Genomic DNA, 17,555 nt, shown 5'->3' with positions numbered 1-17,555 from the left:
GTGCACCAAGCCCTAAAATTGTCCAATGGAAAAAGAGGATATATTCCCTAATCTGATCTAAAGTAGACACAATGATTCACAGGAAGAGAAGAAAAAGGTTTTTGGGGTCTGTTAAGTGCCAAATCAGATAATTTGCTAATTTCTAATACAGTGAATTCCCAAATTTCCTTCCTTTCTATGTGTCTTCTATTCAACATATATTTATTAAATACTTACTAGGCATCAGGCACTGAGAAAAATAGGCAACTGGAAATGTCCTGGGGAAAACTGGGATAAAGTATGAGGTACAGAGACACAAAGGTTTCTTCTGTCTGAAAGTCCTAGAAAATGAGAGAGCAATTTTTCTAAAGTATATTAACGCAATGAGGATGAGGCAGCCTAAAATAAGTAAGTCTCATCTAAAAGCTGTCAGAAGCCATAAGCGGGCAGATCCATGCAATGTCAACTTTATGTGCTTCTTTTATCTCTTTCGAGAACCAATGACTTCCTGTTGCCAAATGCAGTATTAGAATAAGGAACACCAGTGGCAATCACTCTTCTAGGTCCAACACATTGTCTGATACATGGTAGGCACCTAATAACCATCTGCTGAGTAAACTAATAAATGAACAGATGCATGAAAAGAGGCAGGAAAAGAGGCCTTCCACCTCTGCACAGAAATGCAGTGTTTAGTTGGAACTTGCTGGGTGTTGTAATTCCTTTATACTGGAACACAGTGAAGGGTGGGTTATACAGATCAATCAATGCCTTCTTAATTCACATCTCCCTTAAAAACATTCTTATTAAAGATCAAAATTCATAGGTGGAACAAAATATTTAGATAGTCCTACATGATTCTTCTCCCATGTCACAGTAATGCAGGCAAATTTAGGACTCCTACAATAAATGTACCATGCCAGAATTTTGAATAAATAGTCCATTTCATACCATCTCAATAGGGAAAAAAATGGTGGAACAAGTGACAGCTGAATTTGGACACCTGTCCCTCGGGAGGAGGTAAAAAGAACTGCACTACAACATTAGTATTTTAACAAGTTTAGGTTTTGCAAAAGTGACTAAGAGGAAAAACAAAAGAAGAACAGTCTGAGAGAAAGCAAGCTGACACAAATTTGCATCAGGTGAACTGTGTGTTATATATCGAATCTGACTATAATGCCAATAGGTTGAATTAATTCATCTTATTCTACTTACAATGCCACACTTCATATTTGGCACATGTGTGCCTATGTGTGAAACTTGATACAAATTAAATTAGAAAATATGTTGGTAGTTTAAATCTCATTAATAGAAAAAAATAAATCAGAAAACTGATTGATGATAATGTCATCTTTAGACCAGGAAGAACCTTACAAGGAAAGTGAGGAGGATCTTTTCCCTGGAGGTATTTACAGGGAAAATGAGCAAAGAACTGAGAAATGGAAAAGAATTTCTTTTCTTGCTGTGTGATTTAAAAAGCCCAATATTTTCTCTCTCATTTCTATAATGCTGTGAACAGAGTGTAGGGGATCAAGAGATTGTTGAACCCAAACACAACCCTATATATTGTAGTTATTACAGAAATCACCTTCAAGCTTTCCAAATGATTCAAAGCACCAGCAAAAACCACCTGAGGTAGGCTTATCTCATAGGATAACTCTCTCCTTTGCAACTCACAGTGTTTTATTTAATAAGACTGCTATGACAATTAAGTTTACCTTATTATATAATATCTCTACATAATACAGAAAATATATATTTCACAGATATCAATACTGCTGCCTTTGAAAAGGTCCAAAGATATAGTATGTTTCTGACATAGCCGAGGACTTAATAAGTGGCAGATGTATTTATTATGGTGATGTTCCTTACTATGATGCTATTATTATTTCTTACCATACAAACCCATCTTCCAGCTGAGAATAACACTATGTTTTTCATCTTTGCATCCCTTGCAGCCCAAGCACAGTGACTTTTACAAGCATTTGATGAATTTAATGTTAACTGAAAGGTCGAAGCTTATCTTTAAACTAAACTAGTTTATCTCATGAACTGACCTGTTTGTATCTCAAGGAAAGAATAGGTATCATCTCCCATCACACTTGTGGAGGACAACACTCCCTCTGAAAGTAGCTGCAGTAATATTTAATAACACAGAGACTTCAGTTAGCTCTGAACTAAAATGCTACAATATTTAGGAATGAAAAAAACACGCAGGAATGCCAATGTAATTGCTTTAGGTTATAACTTCCCTATTAATGGTTCTTCTCTGTGTGGCAGGGAGGAGGTTGAGAGATGAGGTTCATGTGAAATAGCCAGTCTCATCCAATTCAAAGTGATATGGAAATTATATTAAAAGACCATAGCTGCTAACATCTGTTGGCTTTCTTGTGGGTGGGCCACTGTCTCATGCCCTAATATGTGTTCGATTTTAATCTTAACATCTTACAAACGCACGTACTTTTTATTTTTATAGATGATGAAACAGGTTAGAGAGATTCGTAACCTGGCCCCAAATCACATTAATAATAAATAAGAGAATCAGGCTTTGAGTTCAGATCTACATAGTCCCAAGTTTGAAGGGGTAATCCTACCTAAGATGTGTTCTTAGCAACACTCTGAGTTCGCAAATCTCCAGCTATTTAGAGGCCATAGTTTTACCTATAGGAGCAAGTGCTATGACTTATGTTCAAGACCTTTCAATACAACACAAAATGATTAGCTTCTCTCCCTTTCTCTAAGCCCTTCCCACCTGCTACAGTACCTGGAAATCTACGTACCGGCATGCTTCTTAAAGCACTTTGCAGGCTATGTTCGTGTCTGAGTTGAGTAACAAGTTCACAGAGCCAGTTTATTTATGCCACCTACTCTCTGACAGAAAGGACCATGTGAAAACAGTGTTTATTAGGAGAAAGAGGATGGAAGGGCGTAATATCCAGGAAGCAATCCCAGTCAGGGCCAACAGCCTTCAGCAGCAATACTGTACTACTGCCCTGCAGCAAGAAAGTCTCAACCACCCACATTCTTATTCATCTACAGAAACCCAAAAGGCCAAAACTATCAAATGTTTTAAAGGAACAAGGTATCAGCTAAGTATGAAATGGCACAGTTCCACATAAAAAGCAGGAAGGCTTGTTCTCCAAAAATGCCCCTTGGCAAATATTTACGGGATGACGGCACAAATAATAGGGCCCTGATTAGGGGGTTACAAAGACGACGGACACCCCTGAGCCCGGATGATGTTAGCCATCAGCACAGTGCTCTTAACTTTCCCTGCTCAAGTCTCTCATGGTTTATAAAAATGTTTGAGGAGTATGCCTAAGGTTGGAATCAGCCTCACCTCTCTCTCAACTTCATCTGAAAACCTGAAGCTGCTAAAGTCCCCTGCCAGAAGAGGGCTCACCCGCCCCACTATGCCCAATCTAACTCCCCAAATAGATCTATATTGTTTGCATTATGTGCTTTTCATTGACATATAATCAACCTAGAGATTTAGGTTAGCTCTGAACTAAAATGCTGTAATATTTAGGAATGAAAATAATACCCAGGAATACCTAATACAGAGTCACAGGCTTGAGTAAACAAACTCTCTAGGAAAAAAAAAACTCTACTTGTCTAAAACTTGCCACCAACCTTCACGGTATTAAACAATATAAAGCTCCTTTGGGCATCCTGAACCTTCCTCATAACAGACCTTGCCCTAGGATTACCTTCTTGGCTTATCTATTATCTAGTCATACCCAAAGCCAGCCCCCAGCCATAATAATCTCCCTACCATATACCATCCTCCTTGTAAAACTTCTTTGAATAAAACTTTTCAAAATGGTAACACAAGATCAGCATGATATCTGAAATGCAAACCAAAATTTATGACTATCAGCTAGCATTATAAAAGCCATTTTTGGAGGAAAGTCATGAATGATATTCACAACTACTAAGTCAGAAGGGCTGTCCTCCGTGTTCAAGGAGCAGAGAAAAGAAATCTACACGAAGGCCTTCTGTACATCCTCCCTAAAAATGATTTTAAAAAAGAGAAACTGCCATTTATCCACGTGAGATATGACTGGTTTTCAAAGTAATGGGTAAAAATGACCAAAACCTTGATTGTCTTCATTATGGCTCACATAAGGCACACAAACTCTTTTTTGTTTTTATATTCTAAGTACAGAAAATTGCTTCATTTCTCAAGTAAATATATGCTAGAAACTTGCGGATATCTCAAGAATGCTTTGTAGCTAAAGAAAGTAACATCATTGCCTACTCATTTTGCTTAATTTGCTAGTCTCCCAGCAACTTTGTGCTAACACTTTCATCCCATTTTAGATCCTAGGATAAGGCAATAGTCCAGAGTGCTGGAAAGACTCCACCTCCAGCAGTTCACCAGGCCACTGAAGCCCCAGGATGGAGTTCCTCTCCAGGACACCCTCCTGGTAATATACATGTTACGTGCATTTCACTTATCTTCTCCAAGTTACATTCCAGTAACTAAGCTTCAGAAGCTTCTTATGAATTGTTTATTTTGTGTTTTAAAGCTCCATCAGCTGTTGGGATGATTTGCAATATTTTTCTTTTTGGTTAAGCAGGATTGGGGAGCATTACTGGGCCTTTTGGTGGAATCCTTGCTATTTAAAATTCCTGCTGCTGGGATTAAAGGAGATAATGTCTTTGAAAGCCTTTTGTAAACTGTAAAGTCCTAATCAAATGTAGTGTGCTGTTATAACATTAACCATCACAGCAATAACCATAAACCAGCTGTAACGGGGGCTTTAAAATGCTGAAACCCATTTGGGTCTTGTCTTTGCTCCATTCCCACCCCCAGGGCCTACAATGGTGCCCAACATATGGGAGTCTCTCAAGGAAGTTTTGTTTGGAGGAATAAATCAGTGACTCAGAAACATCACATGGTTTTCCAAAGTAATGTCCATGGGCAAAAAGAAGCTAAGCATGACAATTTAAATAATGAAAATACTCTGCCAAAAATACTGGGGTGCTGGGAAGAAATGTTACAGAACAAAGTTCTTCTAAAGAGAATTAATTTGATAACAAAATCTAGTCCTTTATAGTCAGACTGGGAAGGAGAAGGAGTACAGACAGGTGCAGAAATTTATTAGTACAGAAAATGTTAGTCCAGAATGGTTTAGAGAAGGAGGCTGCCACCCCAGAAAAGGGAAGGGAGGCTACAGTTTGAGAGAGAGTGCCAAACAAAAAACAAAACAAAAGACCCCACAAAATTGGCAAAAGGTACTCCTGGAAAGAACATTATAAAAGCAGGCTTTTTATCTGCACTGTGTCTTTAAAGTGGTGGAAATGACCAATTCTATGTCTTAGGAGGGAGGTGGCATGAAGCCGGGAAATGACTGAGGAAGGGATACTGATATGAAATGATTTATTTCCGGAAAACGCTCTTGTAAGCGTTTGCAGGAATAGTTCTGGTTACTAGAGGTGTAGTCTATTTCAGGCACCTATGCATAGGGAGGAGTGAACGAGTGAACAAGTTGGTGGGGATGAAAATAAAAAGGGAAGTGGTAGCGGCCAGGAACAGGGGCCTCATTCATCAGACTCAGAAGCCTCAAGGATGAGAAGAGAAATTCCAGGGTGGCTGCCTGTTACTCAGCAAGAACACTGGCTTGCTGGCTCAGCACTTAACCTGAGATGAGGATATCCTAACAGCCCTTTTCCTCTAAGGAGTAGGGCAGGACGGGGTGAGGCCAAAACGAGAAGGGGAGGAAGGCCTGCCACCCGGGAGGTCCGCAGGACTCAGCAGCAGGGAGGATCTTGCACCAGCGCTCCGCTCCGTTCCAGAAAATATCCTATTTCTGACCATCAATCAGCGTTAAGCCAGTTTGGGGGCTGAGCTTTAGGCACAGGCAGTTGCCAGTAGCAACAGGGCACACGCTCCTGGTGAGCTGGGCGGGAGGTGGCAACAAGGGAGGGGCCGCCCGGGCAACTGGCCTGGAGCTGGGCAGACAAGGTCAGGGATCTCCCCCACACGCGCAAGGGAAGCAGTGCGGAGGGTGGGGGAGGGGGGTATCGTGGCATTAGGTGGGGACAGGCGCGCCCTGCTGGGGCCGGGCCAGGGAGTGGCCCAGGCCTCTGACCTCGCTGGGGAGCAGGGAGGGAGTTTTCCTAGTGGCACTGCTATGCCCCTGCCAAACCCAACGGCCTCCCGGCCCCTGGGAAGGCACCACTCCAGTGTAGGCACTGGAGTCAAAGACAAGCGACAGGAGAGGCGCTGGCCCTATGCTTGGGAGGACCACAGAACTCAAGAGCTGCCCCTCCCCTGCAGCCCCTTTACGCCCCCACCCTTTAGGAGTCTCTGGAAGATGCCAACGTGGAAGTGTTTCTGCACGTGTGTGTGTTTTCATTTGTGCTTCCCGCACAAAAGCGAGGCCCCACAGGTGGAGAGGAGGGCGTGTGTGCGCGCGTGTATAGCAGGGCTCGGGCTGCGTGGGAGCTGGGCGGGTATGCGCACACACGGACTGACTCCCACAAGCTGTCCCGCTTCAGGTGTCCTGGCTCCGGCTTTCAGGGAAAGAGAGCCCATAACCTCGTGCCACCTCCCAAAACTTCTCCCCCTGCCGTTGGGCTATGGTAAAGGGGAAAGGACGCAGGATCTTTAGGGAGGTATATAGTTAGCGGGCAGAGAGGGACCAAGGAGACCCAGGCGGGAGGCGCGGAAGCATACAGTCTGCGGAGAAAAGGAGCGAAAGCGGTAGTTTGAGCCACGCTCTGAAGGGCTGGGGTCAGGGTGGCGGCGCGCCGGGGGCGCGCCTGGGCGGGGAGTGGGCTGGCGTCTCCTTACCTGGCCTTCGGTGGAGCATGCTGCTGCGGGCTGGGGGCGGGGTGGGCGCTGCGCCCCCAGGGGTTGACCCTGCAGCGCCTTCACTTCGGGGGCAGCAAGGCGCCCGCTGCAGAGCCGGGAGTTGCCAAACTTGCCATGTCCAGAGCGCGGAGGTAGGCTGGGCCACGCGCGCACCGCAGCCCGGGCACCTCGCGCTCCTCCGCTTTGTTGTGTTCCGCCGCCAGTCCCCCTGCGCCTGCCTCCCAGTGTCCCTGAGCCCTCTCCTGCCGCGGGACGTTTCACTGGAGCTCAGGGAGGCCCCTCGGGTGGGCAGTGCCACTTTCCTCCTGGAGGCGCGCGTTAAAGAGCTGCCCGGGAGCCCCCGGCAGGCGGCTCGGCTTGCGCTCTGATGAAGAGGCTGGGGCCCATCGATTCCCACCCCCTACCCACTCCCCCTCCCCTCCCCTCCGCCGGGCCCCCCCATCAGAAGCTGCTTAGGATCGGCGCTGTCAAATCCAGCCCATCTGCTGCAATCATAATCAGTCTCAACCGAACGGTTCTGACAAATCTCCGCCTGGAGCTGGAGTTGGAGAGGCTGGAGAGTGAGGGGCGGGGAAGGGAGGTGGGGGTGAGGGGACGATGGGGACCGGGCGCCCTGAGAGGGGGCCTGGAGGCTTCTATTGTCTGCCCCTAACGGAGGAACTGAAAAGGGAAGCAGGGATCCAGAAGGGGAAATAGTGCTTTCATTTCCTAGTAAGAAAAAGAAAATCTATTCCCGCAGGTTCCTGGTTCCCTTCACGCCCCCACCCGCAACCTCAGCTCTGTCTGGGTGGAACGAATTTCTGCTAATGAACTAAACAAACAGGTCCCTCAATCTTATCATGGAGTTGACCCAGAGACTGGCACAGATATCCAAAGTATCATAATTGGCAGGTAAGAGCTGGAACTAACAGCCATTTGTCTGGAGTCAGAAGCTGGTTCCCAAGTGCATTTGGGAATAAAGCTCTTGTGGGGAGAACTGCCGTATAGTGTAATTGGCCAGGAAGCTTGGCCCTTGGCCTCCTGTTGGCATTTCCAGAGATAAAAGGAAATCTGCTTTGGGCAAGAAAACGCTGAACTCCGCTTAGTTCCATTTTGAATTTAAAAGATTCGCATAATTTTTTTCATTTTCTCATGAAAATGCTATTTTTCAACAAATGCTATTTTATTAGAATATAATGACTTCTAAAATTGAAAATTTTCCCAGCAGAAATTGCTTCGTCTGTAGATGAAATGAAATGCTCCTTTCAATAATATACTTTGAACCATTCCAAAAATTCCACTTTCATACAATCACAAAAATTTTACTGGTGATAGATTTACAAGGATTATCTCAAAAAAGTATTTTAAAGTATAATATAAATGGCAGTAGTCCTAGAGACATATAAACAAGTCTTAAAGCATGGAAGAACACAACCAATGGGATTATGCCCTGGTTTTATACATTCTTCTCAAGTGCTGGGAAGTGTCCAATTACCTTGAATGACAGTATTTGTTCAGGAAATAATTTGTAGGATAAACAAATCACCAGTGGAAAAGTTGAGGAAAATTTTAAGCCATTTATTCAGATAGGTATAAGAGTTAAGCAAAAATAAATATAATTTACTGTGAAAATTGAATAAAATTCTAAATTAGGGCCCAAATCATTCTTTTGCTTTATGCTGTACTGGAGAAATGTGTGCAAGCCACATTAAGCACTCACTTATCTAGGCAGAGACTATGTTTTCCACTTATTTTATAGCCCAGTGGTGCTTACAACAGCACTAGGCAACTATGGACACTCTATGAATACTGATAGTTTGAAATTTTGATTTACAGGTCAGAATTAAAACTACATCATGGTGACTTTATAGCTGAGACAAAGTTGAGCTCAAGTGTTACTTTCCCAGTAAGTAAATCATGTAAGTCAAGGACAACTACTGGTCAGATTTTACAATATTTTTATGAATATTTAAAAGTTTGGAGTTTTTCATTGATAATTTGTTTAATGTGTTTCTCAGTATTAAATAAACATTTTGCTAAAATTAACATGGTGCCAAGAAATGAATATTTCAAAAAGGGTCCTCTCTTCTAGAATGAAGTATGATGCTGGTGACTAATTTAACTAATGTTGTCCAGGAAATTGCTATTGTCCAGGAAGAAAAGAGTTGAGCTGAGTGTCAGCCACTGGGCTTCTGGCACCATCCTGCACAAGAAATTGATAAGTTCTACTGTGTTATTTCCTACCTTGGTGGTCTCAGTTGCATCCCAGCTAACTTATAGCCTAAATTGACGGGCCCATCTCCAATTTATTAATTCCTTGGTCTTCAAAATATATCATCTCATGTTTACTCAATTATTTATTGAACAATCACTATGTGTCAGTGTTGGAATATATGAATGAAAAATCAAATGAAATTTTTTTACTTTGTGGAGCTTACATTCTGGAGAAGAAGACAGAAGTTAGAAAATACTACGTAAGTAAATTATAATGTCTATTAGAAGGTAATCAGTGCAACAGAGAAAATAAAGCAGAGTGGACTGGGTGGTGCACAAGCTTAAATACAAGGGTGCTCAGTAAAAATATCACTGAGAATGCTAACCCTGAATAAATGATTAAAGGAGTTGAGGGAGCAGGCAAGCCATGCAAATATCTGGGAAGATGGTCCCAGGAAGTGGGAAAAGCAGGTGTAAGTGGCCCTTAAGTATGATTGCACCTGGCAAGGTCTAGGAACATTAATGAAGCCTTGGGAATGGGACACAGTGAAGGGAGAGGGTTAATGAGGGTAGGCTTAGAAGACAGATCATTGAGTGGGGCCAATTAAAGGATCTGGGATTTTACTCCAAATGACAGCAGAGGACATAAGACACAGAGGGAGTGACATGATCTTCTGACTTTTTAATGGATCACTCTGGTTGCCATGTTGAAAATTAATTATAAAAGCAGAGGAGGAAGCAGGGAGATCTGTTATTAGGCTATTGCAAGAATCTAGGTAAGAGATGATGGCTTGGACAGGGTGATAGCAAGAAAGATAATGAGAATTGGTGGCAATTTTGAATTGCTTTGAATTTAGAGCCAACAATGAGTGGCTTGAAAGAAAAGAGGGAGTAAAGATTAACTCCAAGCATTTGGTCCTAGCAACCAGAAGGATGAAGTTGCTGTTAATTGAAATGAGAGAGAGTACGGGTGGAGCAAATTTTGGTGGAAGAATCAAGTTCAGGCTTAAATAGGTTAAGACTGGAATGCCTATTAAGTTAAATTTTAAAAATAATTTAAAGCTCTTAGAATAGTTCCTGGCTTTTCGTAAGTGCCATGCAAATATTTGTGGTGGTGGTGGTGGTGGTGGTTATTATCATTATTAATGTTGCCAATCAAAATGAGATGTTGCATAGACAATTGTACCATCATTGTGGTGGTAGTTGCAAAACTATATTTTGTTATAATCCAATTGTACACTCAAAAATTGGTGAATTTTATTGTACGTAAACAAAACCTTAAAAAACTTTTAAAAAACAAAGAACTCAGTCTAATATTTTAATAGGAGGATATGGAACTTTCCCATCTGAGAATAAGCAGCTTCAGAAGTATAACCATTTTGTATACCCATTGAAATAACTGACCGAAATAAAGATCACCAATAGATACTAAAGCCATTAAGTAAACATTTCATGGAAAATATTGAGGTAGGTGAATAGGGTCTGGAGGCAGAGAACCTAAGGTCAGTTCACGCTGACTTCCTAAAGCTAAATCAAAAGGAAAACCCCAAGTTTCCACACCTAAGTAACAAAAGTACTGGAGGCAAACCACCCCCTCCTTTCTGCATGGCAGATGGAAAATTGAAAGTATCTTTGATTGGTTGCTTTCCACAACCAATCAGACGCTTGCATAGGGTGTAACCTTTGTAACTTCACTTCAGCCTGATTGGCTGCTTGCCTCTGACTGATTGCCGGCCACTACTTCATTTACATGGGATGTACACCAAGTAACCAATGGGAAAACTCTAGAGGGCATTTAAACCCCAGAAAATTCTGTACTGGGGCTCTTGGATCCTATTCTTGGACCCACTCCCACCCTGTGGAGTGTACTTGTGGTTTTAATAAATATCTGTCTTTGTTGCTTCATTCTTTTTTCTTTTTTTTTTTTTTTTTTTCTTGAGACGGAGTCTCGCTCTGTCGCCCAGGCTGGAGTGCAGTGGCATGATCTTGGCTCACTGCAAGCTCCGCCTCCCGGGTTCACGTCATTCTCCTGCCTCAGCCTCCCGAGTAGCTGGAACTATAGGTGCCCCTCCACCACGCCCAGCTAACGTGTGTGTATGTATGTGTGTGTGTGTGTGTGTGTGTGTGTGTGTGTGTGTGTGTGTGTGTATATATATTGTGTGTGTGTGTGTGTGTGTGGTGTGTGTGTGTGTGTGTGTGTTTAGTAGAGATGGGGTTTCACCGTTTTAGCCAGGATGGTCTCTATCTCCTGACCTCATGATCCACCCTCATCGGCCTCCCAAAGTGCTAGGATTACAGGCGTGAGCCACCGTGCCTGGCCTTGTTGCTTCATTCTTTCCTTGCTTTGTGTGTTTTATTGAGTTCTTTGTTCAGGAAACCAAGAACCTGGACACCTTTCACCAGTAACAATAGAATATTCCAACTACAAATACTGCCTCCAGACTTTTTGTTAACTGCGAAGGGGAAAAACTGTATTAGACAAGGGAGAAATCACCTGACATGTTTCTTCTTATGTGATGCTGTATGAAAAGTTTTTTGCAATATATTTTTGCAAAAAAAAACATATTTAATCTGAGTCTAAGCAAGGCCTCTGCTATAATTCCCACCTTACAGGAAATAAAGATGATAGAGGAACAGATAAATTACATCACAAAGAAACCATGAGGCATAGCAGAATATGGAACTTGCTAGAGGTCTTCAAAAAGTCAATGGTCATAGAGAAGAAAAAAAGTAGAGGGACTATCGTAGATTAAAAGAGACATGACAAATGCAACTAAGGGGATTGGACATCAGTGCAAAATAAGCAGCTATCAAAGACATTTGGGAAACGATTAGAGAAATTCAGATGAGACTGGTATTAGTTGATATAATGGAATTTTCATTAATTTTTCTGGTGTGTAAAAGTGATATTGTGGGCCGGGCGCGGTGGCTCATGCCTGTAATCCCAGCACTTTGGGAGGCCGAGGCGGGCGGATCACAAGGTCAGGAGATCGAGACCATGGTGAAACCCCGTCTCTACTAAAAATACAAAAAAATTAGCCGGGCGCGGTTGCGGGCGCCTGTAGTCCCAGCTACTCAGGAGGCTGAGGCAGGAGAATGGCGTGAACCCGGGAGGCGGAGCTTGCAGTGAGCCGAGATCCGGCCACAGCACTCCAGCCTGGGCGGCAGAGCGAGACTCCGCCTCAAAAAAAAAAAAAAAAAAAAAAAAAAAAAAAAGTGATATTGTGGTTATAAAGTAGTCCTTATTTTTAAAAGACACATACTAAAATATTTGGGGTTGAAGTGTCATGGTATCTACCACACACTTTGGAAAAATATATATGAAGTAAAAATATTAATATTTGTTGATACTAAGTTGTGCGCAGATGAATGTTTTATTATTCTGGTCTTTTAATTTTTCTATGTATTTGAAATTTTTCTTAATAAAAATTGAACAAAATATACCTGTAAAAATCCATGCATCAAAAAGTAATTATAAGAAAATTAGTAACATTTAGAACTTGATGTCTCAAGAATATCCAAATTATAAGATGGAAAGGAGTATGTAGAAGGAGGTTAATAATTTTAGTGGACATTCTAGAAATGAAGAAAAATGGAAATAAATGTTCAAAGTACCCAACCAAAACAGAACAAAAAAAAATAGAATAAAATAAATGAAATCAAAGTCTAATAAAAGAGAACACAAATCAATACAGGATCAATAAAACCAAGTCTGGTTCTATGAATGAAAAAAAGTGGAGACATAAATCAATAAGCTTAGGGATAAAAAAGACTATATAACTAAGGGTAAAATAGATTTTGAAAATAGGACTACTTTACTTTGAGCAATTTTATCTGTTTTCAAATTTATTGATATGAAATGATCAATGTCCTAAAATAAACTTTTAATAAAATTCAATAATCCATGGAATCTTGAGCAATCAAACAGATTGAATCAGTAGTTGAAAAAGAAATTACTGCTGCATAAACATAGGTAGGTCCAAAATTTTAAATTTATTCCTTTAGATAAAATTTACCGAAGTTGAATTTGTTTTTAGCATATGCACAGTTACGCAACCCTCACCATCCCCTTAGAACAATTTCTTTACTCACAAAAAGTACCTATTAACATTCACTCCTCATTCTCCAGCCAGAGGCAACCAACAATCTGCTTTCTATCTCTGTAGAATTGCCTCTTCTAGACACTTAGTATAAATGGAATCATACGATATTTAGCCTTTTCTCTGGTTTCTTTCACTTAGCATAATGTTTTCAAGTTTGTCCATGTTGTACCATGCATTTGGTACTTCACTCCTTATTTGCAGATAATATTCCATTGTCTTCATGTAGCACATTTTATTTATCCATTCATCAGCTAATGGGCATTTGGGTTGTTTCTGTTCTTTAGCTATAATAAATAATGCTTTTGTAAACATTCACATACAAGTTTTGTGTGGGCATATGTTTTCTTTTCTTCTAGGTATATACCTAAGCTGTGGAATTGCTGAGTCCTATAGTAACTCTGTTTAACATTTTGAGGAAGCTGGTTTCCAAAGCAGCTACACCATTTTACATTCCCACCAGCAATGTCTGAGTGTTCTAATGTCTCCACAGCCTCTCCAACACTATTATCCTTTGTTTATAGCCATGCTAGAGGATGTAAAGTGATGTCTCATGAATTTTATTCACATTTTCCTGATGGCTAATGACATTCAGTATCTTTTCATGTGCTTATTGGTCATTTGTATGTGTCTTCTTTGGAGAAATTTCTTTTCAACTCCTTTGTCCATTTTCACATTGGGTTATTTGTCTTTTGATTGTTGAGTCATGGGTTCATTACCCAATCTTCACAAAACTTGAAAAAATACAGAAACTCTATAACCCATATCTCACAGAGAGTTACAGGGAATTTTTTAAAAAGGGGGAGGAGGAGAAAGAAGGAAGAGTAGGAGGAGGAAAGGGGAAAACTAGGGGAAGGGAAGAGGAGGAAAGATTTTTATCAGGTTAGGAGTCTGATACCAAAAGTAAATATAGGCTGTATGGGAAAGGAAAATTAATGAGACTCTCAAAAATTCTTAATAAAATTTAATCCATCAGTGTGGAAAATTATAACAGTAGCAATAATAATGATTAAATGGTGTTGTTAAATAAGATTTATCCTGTAATGCAAATATGATTTGGCCCTAGCAAAATCTATTAATTTCCAGAAAAAAAATCTTTGAGGGAAAATAAAAAAAATTAAAAAGATAATCATTTCAATAGATGCTGGAAAATTTTAATAACATTCAACATTTATTCATGGTTTAAAAAAAATAAATTAAAAAACATTTCACCTCCCCAGGAATAAAAGGGAATGCCCTTAACCTGATAAAGGTTGTCAAAAAAAAAAAAAAAATCTATAACACGCCTTATATTAAATAGTTAAATTTAAAAACATTCCCTTTAAATTTTTCCTCTAGACAAGGATCTCTCCATCACCACTTCATTTTCTCTAAGGTCTTAGAGCAGTTATTATTTATCACCAGTACTATCAGCATCTCCACAGAAAATTGAAGAGAACCCAGAGGCAAATCAGATATAGTAAGAGAGCAGTATGTTCACTAGATAAAAGAACAATATACCAAAATGGATAGTGTTCCTAAGATATGTACCAAATTGTCAGAAGTGTATACCCTTTAGGATATCCCGCTTAAAAATAGTAAAAACAAAAACATTTAGAAGATACGAATAAACTTCAAGATGTGAAACACCTTTATAGAGAACAATTGGTTGAAAGGCTTAAAAGAACTGAGTAAATAGTAAAACATATAAAAGTGATGGATTAGAAGACTCAGTCTTCTGGCTTAATCTTTAAATGTGAAATACTATCAACCTAAAATCTCAGCAGATTTATACACTCCATTGACCAGCTGGTCCTAAATTTATTTCAGAAAAGGAAAAGGCCCAAATTAGCCAAATATATGTAGTAAATGTGAAACCTCTAACATTCCAAAAAGGGTCCGGTACTTTACTATAAAACAGTGTAATTCAACAGGTAAGAGATGGATTAACTGGAAGAGAAAGAGAGCCTAGAAACAGACTCACATTTATGGACTCAGGGTGTATGAAAGAAATGGCATTATTAATTATTGGAGAGGGACTACTGTTAAAAAAAAGTCACCAAATTAACTTTCTATGAGATAATGGAAAAAAAAATTAGAATCCTACCTCAGGCCATTTGCAAAACATAAACTCAGATTAAAAACTAAATGTAAAAAGGAAATTTATAAGACTTTTTGAAGAATGCTTTGGAGGATACTTTTATATCAGACGGGGAAGTATAATGAAGTACTTTACTGTATTAAAATTTTAAACCTTTGTGGAAAAAAAAATACCATAAACAAAATTAAAAATCAAGGCATAGACGAGAAGAACCATGAAAAATATGTATTAGAAACAGAATACATATCCTAAATTTGTAAAGAACCACAAACGAGTGGGAAAAAGTGAAAAAAAAGTGGGGGGAAGCATAGAAATAGGCAGTTCATGGAAGACAGTTAAGTAGCAATAAATATATTAAAACTGCTTAATAGCAGTATTGAGGAAATGCAAATTAAAACAACAATGAGGTAGCATTTTGTGCCTATCATAATTCCAAAAAATAATTCTTATTGCACTATGTGTTGTTGAGGATGTGTGGAAAGACCTCTTCCACACTGCAGGTGGGAACAATTTGGATCTATTTATTAAGTTGAAGGTGTTCACACTCTGACACAGAAACCCCATATCTGTTTACTCAAGGAAAAGGCTCACACATACACACAAGCACACGTGGAACTCGCATAAAATCCATTACATTAAATCTCAAACTTCAGTATGTTCTGGAAAGTATAACTATTATAAACACCACCTGTTGATAACAATGCAATAAAACAAATTATTTAAAAATAAAAACGGAAAACTAACTTTTAAGCAACTCTTCAATGAAAGAGATTGCAAACCAAAATTTCTAAATTTCTGAAAAATGACAATGAAAACTACTGCATGCATTTACAGCAGTGATCACAGAAAAATTGGCTGTCCTATGCACATGTATCAATAAAAATTTTAAAATGTAAATACAATTTCAGCTCAAAGGCACAAAAGGAAAAATAACCAAAAGAAAGGAATTAAGGGTAACAGTAAAATGTAGTAACAAATTAACGAACCAGAATCTAGTTGCCTTTCTTTTAAAAATAGACCATTACATAACTTAATCATGAAAAAAATGAGGGAGGTGAATCAATCACCAATAAACAGTTGACCCTTGAACAATACAGTATGAGCAGTGCAGATCTACTTATACACAGATTTTTTTTCAATAAAAGTTATATGGAGTATGCCTGTTTCCCTTTCTACCTCCTCCACCTATTCCACTTCTATCACCACTGAGAGAGCAAGACCAACCTTTCCTCTTCTTTCTCCTCCTTCTCAGCCCACTTACTGTGAAGACGAAGAAGATGAAGGTCTTTATGATGATCCACTTCCACTTCATTAATATGAAACATATTTTCTCTTCCTTATGGTTTTCTTAATAGCACTTCCTTTTCTCTAACTTAATTTCTTATAAGACTGCAGTGTATAATACATATAACGTACAAAATATGTGTTAATAGACAGTTTATGTTATCAGTAAGGCTTCCAGTCAACAGGATATTAAGTTTTTGTAGGAGTCAAATGTTATTCAGGGATTTCTGACTCTTCAGGGATCAGCACCCCTAACTCATATGCTGTTCAAGGGTCAGTTATACAAGACAGGAAATGACAAATGGGAAATAACTACAGGAACAAAACAAATGAAGAGGCAACTTTATAGACATCATATACATACAAAAAAATTGAAAACATGGACAAAATTGAAACTTTATTTGGAAAATATATTTACCGAAATTGGCTCTGTGAGAGATAGAAAGATTAATCGACTTTTCTAGAAAAAAAATAATATACCACCCCACAAAAACATGTCTAGGCTGAAAACACACTCCCAAAGTCAGACCACTCCAGTGCTCCACATTTACTCCAGGACATGGAAAATGAAGAAAAACTTCCTAATTATTGTTATAAAGCAACTATAACATTGATAATTTAAACTGCTAAAGTCAGTTTTAAAAAAATGAAATTACAGGACAATGTCACTATATATATCACTGCAAAAATGGTAAATAAATATCACCAAAACAATGTAACACTACATTAAAAAAATATCATGGCCAAGTGACATTTAATCCAGGAATGCAAGTTTGGCTCAATATTAATTAATCCATTAGTGTATGACACCCTGTTAATAACTCTAAAGGAAAAAAAATTACAAGATTCTCTACACAAGTGTTTAAATCATCTTTGAGAAAACTGAAAATTTAACACTCTTCCTGATGAAGATAGGAATTGATGTATATTTTCTTAACATCATCAAACATATCATGCACACATATGCATAGTCCTAACATCAGTATCTCACTTAATGGGGAGCTACTTGAGACACTCAACTTGATCAGGAACAAGGCCATTATGTCTGCTGCCTCCACTTCTATTCAATATTTTACTGGAGTCAATGCAATTATACAAG

The 17,555-nt window shown here is 39.5% G+C and overlaps 1 protein-coding gene across 2 annotated transcripts in view; it reads right to left on the bottom strand.

Annotated features, from left to right (window-relative positions):
* The window catches only part of NCKAP5 (NCK associated protein 5), an 881,023-nt gene that overhangs the window by 590,362 nt on the left and 273,106 nt on the right, over positions 1–17,555 (bottom strand). Inside the window, exon 1 of one of the 2 annotated variants that reach the window (XM_033231709.1) lies at positions 6,779–7,192. The exons of the other annotated variant lie outside the window; for it this stretch is intronic. The gene's annotated coding sequence lies outside the window, so the exon portion shown is untranslated. Of the gene's footprint in view, positions 1–6,778; positions 7,193–17,555 lie in introns of those variants that run through there. 2 annotated transcript variants of the gene reach the window in all.

The sequence above is a fragment of the Trachypithecus francoisi genome, unplaced genomic scaffold (genome assembly GCF_009764315.1).
Source record: "Trachypithecus francoisi isolate TF-2019V2 unplaced genomic scaffold, Tfra_2.0 Lachesis_group13, whole genome shotgun sequence".
Taxonomy (NCBI): domain Eukaryota; kingdom Metazoa; phylum Chordata; class Mammalia; order Primates; family Cercopithecidae; genus Trachypithecus; species Trachypithecus francoisi.
This window is presented reverse-complemented; position numbering and strand designations above follow the sequence as displayed.